The following is an 8,850-nucleotide window of genomic DNA, read 5'->3' on the forward strand; positions in this document are numbered from 1 at the left end:
GAAAAGTATTTTATAATTATTTTAATAAATGTGAAGGGGGGGGGGGTTGAAAGAACGTGACGTAATATTATAGGTCGGGTCTCGTTAATTCGTGATTAAGCGTCTCAAAAATATTCAAAATATGCTCACTTTTTGAATTTTTATTCAAAATGGCTGCCTAACGAACTTGACCTTCATTTTTAAATAGTAAAAGAATTTGCCAAAGGAAAATCCAATCAGTCAATTCTTTCGAAAGTTACCGTGCTAACAAAAAAACCACCCACGGACGGATAGACAGACAGACTGACAGGCAGACACATTCGTTAAAACGTGTTTTTCGGATTCAGAGGGTCTCAAAACGTGGACCTTTAAAAAAATGGGGGGGGGGGTCAAATTTTACACAAATCTACTGCCTTCTCTGATGAGAATGTAAAAAATTCCGGTATTTCAGGATATATAATTGTATTTCATGGAGTTTCAAAGGTCTCATTTATCCTATTACTTCGTTGTATAATATTTTTAATTTTATGTTGTAAAAAATTATGTCAGAAGTAAAAAATTACTTTAAGATTATTGAAAATAATTTTTTAATTAAAAAATAAGGGGACAATCGATTATTTGTCTATTATCAACTAATTTTATTTTTGACAAATAACTTTCGTGTTATCAGATGACAAGCTTATAAGAAAAATTATCATTGTAAAGAATATTGTTAGTCTGGACCAAACTATCAGTCAAGTATTTTACATGTAAGAAGCACATTTTTACATTCTCATCCATAATGAGAAGGTATTAGTTTTATGAGAAAATTGAATCACGTAGATTTCTTTAAATCTCCACGTTTACTGGATAACGTTCGAAAGACTAATTGGATAGCATTGTGCATAATCAAGCGCGAAGCGTGAGATAAATATATCATCGAGCGGGATGAGGCGCGAGGCTTCCTCTAATAATAAGACCGTTTTATCAGATGACATTTCCGTTTCACACGGAAAAACTATAAAATATCAGCTATCATTAATTTCCCCAACATGAGCTCAAATTCGGATTAAACAAACGCAAAAAACTTGAAACAGCAAGTCCTTTATTAATACAATATAACACAATATTATTCGCCTTTTTTGACTTCTTTGCTAGTTTCTCGGTTTGAAACTGTTAAGCATTATTTAGATAAAAATCTTTGCTCGTGTTATTTTGTTTTAAATATTGCTGAAAATGACAATTTTTTCACTTTTGGGTTAGGATATCTGGAAATCCTGATATATAAAAACAATTTGGAAAACGGTTTCGTTTTTAGAAAATTAAAATCCTTCGGGCGGGCCATCTATAATCCATAGTTTAGGTGCACAAAAAAAGTTAATTTTCTTCGACCAGTGTTATTAATCAATGTAAATGATGAAATTAAACTTTTAATCCTGCCGACAGAAATCTCTGAGTATATTTTGAAGATTCTCTAGGGTGAGAGAAGCTCAGTGAAATTCTCCGCAGGCACTCAGGTAGATATATTTAAAGGTCCAAGTAGCTCTTTTAAATGTTTTGAAGGCTTTAAAATATCCTTTCCGAAATTGAAATAGAAATACGATCATAAATAACAAGCAGAGAGGCTATATCAATAGAGTAGCCGACATTCAAGGGTCCTTTGTGAAGCTTTCGGATTAAAATTTAGAAGTAGGTTTTTTAAATTTCATAGTTACCAGCCTAAAACATAATAATTCGGATTCTACGGGTTTCGATGATTTCAGATATTTAAATTGTTTTTTAAATGCTTCAAATTGAAATTAATACAACGTTTCTCGTTAATGGAATGAGATACGCCAAAAACGACAACATTTTTTAAATTCAAATAGAAAATTGTATGTTGGTATATAAGTTATAATTGAAGGCCCGGATAGAAGAACGACTTGAGCGCGCGAGCGGGCGGACTAGCCCCTGAAAGTACACAATCGCCGCTGAGTTCGGAGTCTACTTTTCGAATTAAATAAACATTAACAAATATCATTCTTGTAACAAACTTCCAGCGAGGAAGTTGTTCATAATGATTCAAAGTCTACGTCTGCAAGGTAGCAAGAATTCCCATATTGTATTTTAAAAAATATAAAGAGTTATAGTACCGGCTTCGTTGGGGTTATCGTAATTTTTTGTTTTGTTTACGTTTCATTGGTGAGTAAAAGCGGTGATTGCTTTAAAAAATTATTGTTTCAATGCTTTGATGCTGAAAGTGGAAATGTCTAAAGAAAATATAGAAAAAGGACGTAGAAGTTCTCGAGATTAAAAAGCGTAGGGGACTAATATTGCCAAAAAAGCTCGGAATGAGGTTAGTGTAACATCAAAACAATGCATTAAATATCCTCATATATATGATAAACAGGTTAAAATCAATGTTCTACGTCTTGGCTGGTTTTATTTAAACTTAATCATTTATTTGTATTGATAATAACAAAACGTTTGAAAAAAATGGGCAATTTATTTTTCAGGGAAAATCGTACGAGTCACGCTTCGCGCGCAGCGTCGATTGCATACTTTCAGGGGCGAGCCCCCCCCCCCGGTTCGCGCGCTAAAGTCGTTAGTCTATCCGGGCCTTCAATTATAAATAAGTTTAATGAGAAAATTCATCAACAAAAAAAGTGTTAATAATTTGAAGATAAATTTAAAAAGGGAGAGTCGGTTAGCGACGGCCAACTACTGTAAATAGCTCTGCCCGCCCGGTACGTGACGAATACAAAAGGAACATTATATTACCATCGCACCACTCTTAAAACGACCACTAAAAGGATCTTGAAAAGGACCCAAATCTCTCAAACTATCTCCGAGACTAAATTATTCAAATCGACTCTGCTTATAGACTCAAATGGGCCAGGCTATTTCGCTTGAGAATACTCAGAGATTTCTATCGGTATGGAAGCCATGAAATTAATGAAAAAGAGATTAGTTACCGGATGACATAAAAATTCGAGGATATTTAAAAAGTTATAAGAACTCTGATACGCAGATTTCATATTATTTTAGAGATAATACGCTTAATAAAACCCCACAATTAAACAAATCATTTTTCCTACCCTACCGAAAGAAATCTCTGAGTTTTCTTTAGCGAAATAGTTTGGCCCATTTGAGTCTATAAACAAAGTTGATTTGAAACAAAATAGTCTCGGAGATAGTTTGAGAGATTTGGGTCCTTTTCAAGTAGTTGGTCGTGGCTAATCTGCTCTCCCTTTTTAAGTTTCTCTTCAAATTATTAACACTTTTTTAAATTGATGAGCTTTCTCATTATACTTATTTATAATTATAACTTATATACTGATATACAATTTTCTCGTTGAATTAAAAAATGTTGTCTTTTTTGGCGTATCTCATTCCATTTACGAGAAACGTTCTATTAATTCCAATTTTAAACATTAAAAAAAAAAGTTAGATATCTGAAGTCATCGAACCCCGTAGATTCCGAATTATTATGTTTTAGGCTGTTAACTATGAAATTAAAAAAAAATCTACTTCTAAATTTTAATCCTAAAGCTTAACAAAGGACCCTTGAGTGTCGGCTACTCTATTAAGATAGCCTCTCTGCTTGTTATTTATGATCGTATTCTTATTTCAATTTCGGAAAGGATATTTTAAGGCCTTCAGACCATTTAAACGAGCTTCCTGGACCTTTAAAAATATCTACCTGAGTGCCTGCGGAGAATTTCTCTGAGCTTCTTTGACCTAAAGAATTTTTAGTATATACTCAAAGATTCTTTTCGGTAGGGTACCCACAAGCATATAGTATTCCGCAGGGAAATGATATCATCCTTTTAATTTTCATCAATATTTTGCAAAATTACATTATTATTTATTCACTAATTGTACATTCTGGACCGCGATATCACTTTTCCGGTTGATTGTGTTATGTTCAAATTTAACCTCGTGATTTTAAAGATTATAAGGTTTCATATATTTACTTTTTCGGGAGTTCTCTGAGCTTGTAAATTACAGTATTATTATGTTTACCTTTTTAAAAAAGTGAACCAAAACAAAGTAATTTTGCAACTTTTTTAACCCCGTATTTGATATTTTTTATTTAATTATCGAATTACCTGCTATCTTTCTTTTAAGTTTTATTTGTAGTTATTACATACTACATGTCATTAATTAAGTTTTAGCAGAGTTAACTTTGCGTCGGATCAATAAAATAAAATAAACGTTATCTCTGCCGAAGTTTTAATTAAACTTCATTAAACTATGTTATTCAATAACTGAGAACATTTTTCATTCATTTCAATGTTTAAAATATGATTTTGCATTGGTGTTTTTAGTCGAATACGTCCAGAGAAAGTATTTTCTAAAATAAAAAAACTCCCTAATGACTGTTTTTATGACATAAATAAGCGGTAAACACAATTCACTCTTCGCCCACTGGAAGCGCAGAATATTCTTACTATTTTATAGTATTTGTCACTCAGCAGACATTCCATAATGTTATTGACACAGAAAAAAATTGACGTTTACTTCTCAGTTAACACGTCTCATTTCATTATCAATTAAACACTTTTATTATTTGTAATTACTATGTAACATTACCTGTATTGTTTTGACGCACTTGTATCCATTTGAAGTTTCGAACGCAACCATAGACACTATGATAAACTTGATCCGAAGATGCACGGATTTGACCCATGGACATAGGAAGCACAGGACTACTATCGGCGAGAAAACCATAGGCATCTGCCATTGAAGCTTAACAAGTCAGTCAAAAAAATGCTAGCGCAACAAAAAAACAGTCATTTAAAAGCTGAAAGTGTTCTACGTTAATGAGCTTGAAGCCGTTTATGTAAAAAAATGTTTGTGCTTAGCAGACTGAAAAATGTAAAAAAAAGTCAGGTTTTTTGGGCACCTTTAAGAACAGTCAAGTTTAGAGCATTATTTCTCATACAAGGGGCGATGGAAAAAATTTCAAAAAATTCATAAATATGAGGAAAACTATTGGGAACCAGTTTCAGTTGAGAAATTTGAAAAATAATAAAAATTGTTGCTTAAAAGTGCAAAAATGTGCAACTATATTATCTTTAGTTCTAAAACAGATATTAAAGCGATTCAAACTGCAAACTGTAATGGATAGGTCCTGTATTTATTTTCAATTACCCGTAAGGATGTGTTTCTCTTATTTTTGGTGAAAATCGCGATATTTTTAGACATTTTTTTTTGTTGGAAAACAAGTGACAGAAAGCAGGGGGAGGGGCCCGTTTTTTTTACTGTCGACCGCTGGTGCCTTTCTTTGACCCGTGACCAGGTGCCACCCAAGCATTCAGAAATAGGGACCGAAGAATGGCACCAGCGGTCGGCAGTAAAACAAAAAAGGCCCCCCCCCCTGCTTTCTGTCACTTGTTTTCCAACAAAAAAAATGTCTAACAATATCGCGATTTTCACAAAAAAGAAGACTAACATATTCTTCCCGGTAATTGAAAATAAATACAGAGCCTTTCAATTACAGTTTGCAGTTTGAATCGCTTTAATATCTGCATTAGAACTGAAGATAATATAGTTGCACATTTTTGTACTTTTAAGCAACAATTTTTATTATTTTTCAAATTTCTCACCTGCAACTGGTTCCCAATAGTTTTCCTCATATTCATGAATTTTTTGAAATTTTTTCCATCGCCCTTGTATGAGAAATAGTGCTCTAAACTTGACTGTTCTTAAATGTACCCAAAAAACCGGACTTTTTTTTACATTTTTCAGTCTGCTAAGCACAAACATTTTTTTACATGAACAGCTTCAAGCTCATTAAGGTAGAACACTTTCATCTTTTAAATGACTGTCTTTTTGTTGCGCTAGCATTTTTTTTGACTGAGTTGTTAAGCTTCAAAGGCAGATGCCTATATTTTTCTCGCCGATAGTAGGCATGCCAACCTAACTTCGCGAGCGGGGTTGAATCCACGGGAGGGGGGAGAATTCCATAAGTGGGGAGAGCCGCCATCTTACGATGTGCCATTTGATTATGCGCACGAGCATTTTTGCCGACAAACTATGCATGAAAATATAAACATGTGGGCGCTGCCATGTTTGTCGCCGGATATCAAAAGGTGGCGGACCTCCCTCTTCATTGCATCACCCCCGCAATGGCATGCCTGGACCCTTGTTTCCTATGTCCATGATTTGACCGAATAGCCGATCTGAAAGCAATTTTAAAGGCGCGATATATGAAAATACCCCTGTATAATGGTTTCTCCCCTGCTATTGTGCGATTCGGGTAGCATTCGATTCGCCATGTATGTAAGCCCAAACGTGTCCACCCTGTATGTTTGTCATTTCGGTTTATTCTCCATATTGCACTGTAACTTGTGATTCCGAAAATGTTCGTTAAAATACTCGCAAAGTTGAATTTAAAGTTTAACAGTTACAACAGTACTTTTCAATAATAAAAATGAAGAAATAAGCATTCTAGGGTCCTGGGGGTAGCCTATACACTTTGCAGCAGATGTTTTCTTAATTATGTCCTTTCTATTCCAGAAAGGGCCCCTTTCTAAGTACCCAGAAAGGACCATGTTAAAATATTTTCTTTAAATCAAATAAAAAACATAAAATCTAAATTAGATCTAAATTAGAGAATAAAAAAGACCGAGGTTTATCTTCAGGGGGATCTGTCTTTTTATCTTATCTATACTACTTTTTTCATTTAGACAATTCGTACAGGCGTATGTTGAAAAATTCTTACACACATTGAACTGAATTATATGAAACTAAAATTTACTGAAAAGTATAAAATAGAAACATTATTACTACTTAAAATAATCGAATACGCAGTAGGGATACAACTAAATTTAAAGTAGAAAATAAGGATGTTAAGTATATGATTATATTTGTTTATTGTACTAAATAGTAATATATAGTAAGAAAACAAATTTCACTGTAATGCAATAGAATAAAATAGATTAAATTTTGTTAATCTGGTAGAAATGCATTCAAAGCACACACGTACACTAATTATAGAATTAAACAAAGTCATAAAAAAACAATGATTTTTCTATATAGAACGCTTTAAACTACGGTTTATTTAATTTAAAAAGGTATACCCTAGTAATTTTTGCATCTGTAGCTTCTAAGTAATCAATTCTAAAGCAGTACCTTCAGTAAATGTACAGACTATTTGTAGGAAAAACCTTAAATGATAGATATAAAAAAGCAACATTTTTATTAAACTATTTCAGTAAATTTAATCTATTGGTCTTTCCTCGACCTAGTTGCACACGTATAACGAATTAAAAATTTCTCTGAAATAATTTATGTAAATCAAAGATATTAAAAAAATGATCTTAACAAAAACCAGACATGTTAAAAAAACTCGCCAAGTATCTACATAAATTTTAATATCTTATTTATTTATGTTAAAGTTTTTCATTTAAAAAACTCGATTTGATGCTTTAGAGAATTAGAAAATGAGAAAAACTTATTTGGTAGGTCTGTGATCAAATAACTTATTTTTAATATTATCACGTTGGTGAACTATTTTTAATATTACTTACAGAAAATGTGATAGGTCCCTAAAGGCTTCATCTTTTAATACTCCCAAGAATTTTCGAAGTTGTTTTTTAAAACAAAAAATAATATTTATCATACTGATTGAATAATTCCAGCAATAATTAATAAGCTTCTTTTAATACAGTATACTTTAATTCTTAAATTTTCTACTATTCGTACATAGGGGCCGCCCATATACCACGTGGACAATTTTTCACCACTTTTTGACCCCCCTCCACCTCTCGTGAACAGCCGTGGAATTTGTACAAACACCCCCCGCCCCGTACTCTGTCCACGTGGACATATTTGATGAAAATATTGATATTATTAGTCTTCAAAATGCCCGGGATCTCGCGACGATTCCATGGACGTCATTTTAGTACTAACTAAAATTTTAGATTTTTTTGTTTTCATAGTCAACAGTTCGAAATTCGTTGACTAGCTAACAGCTGTTGGTGCATTTTGCAACAATTTTTCGTTAAACTGGTTGAAAGTTCGAGTGAAAATACGTCATTTTAGTACTCTTCATACCCACGGGGAATGATTTTTTGAATGCTAAAAACTAAAAATAAGTTTGACTGGCAGATCCTGAGTGGTACCAAAGTTGACTGGCAGACTGTCAAACATGTCAAAATTTCAATTAAAAAAACGTCATTTTAGTACTCTTGAATTCTATTGGGGATGATTTTTTTGTACAAACAACTACCAAAAAGTTTGAGTGACAGCTCCTGAGTGGTGCCAAAGTTGACTGGCAGATTGTCATAGACGTTGAAAATTCGAGTGAAAAAACGTAATTTTAGTACTCTTGAATCCCATTGGGGATGATTTTTTAAGTGCAAATAACTACCAAGAAGTTTGAGTAGCAGCTCCTGAGTGTTGCCAAATTTTATTGGCAGGCTGTCAAAAATGTCAAAAATTCGAGTGAAGAAGCATAATTTTAGTACTCATCAAACCCACGGGGAATGATTGTTTGGAGGCTAAAAACTAACGAGAAGTTTGAATGGCAGCTCATGAGTGGGGCCAAAGTTGACTGGCAGTCTGTCAAAAATGTCAAAAATTCGAGTGAAAAAATGTAATTTTAATACTCTTTAAACCCATGGTAGGAGACGATATAAATGCCTGGGTTGCGCGCGCAACCCATTTCTCCTCTTCTGAATTTGAAAACTCGAAGGTGCACGATTGCCGGTCGGAACACTTCGGCGGTTCTATTTATATCTCTATCTGCTTTGAAATAAAATGAAGAGATTGGTATTTTAATATTTCCAGATTTCGATGTTGGGCTGGCGATTCTCATGATTTGAATACTTCGCGCGCCTCTTTATATGCGTGTATTTCAAGGTTACGTTACTTCAAGTATAAAATATAAATTATTTAAATATT

The sequence above is a fragment of the Belonocnema kinseyi genome, chromosome 8 (genome assembly GCF_010883055.1).
Source record: "Belonocnema kinseyi isolate 2016_QV_RU_SX_M_011 chromosome 8, B_treatae_v1, whole genome shotgun sequence".
Lineage (NCBI taxonomy): Eukaryota > Metazoa > Arthropoda > Insecta > Hymenoptera > Cynipidae > Belonocnema > Belonocnema kinseyi.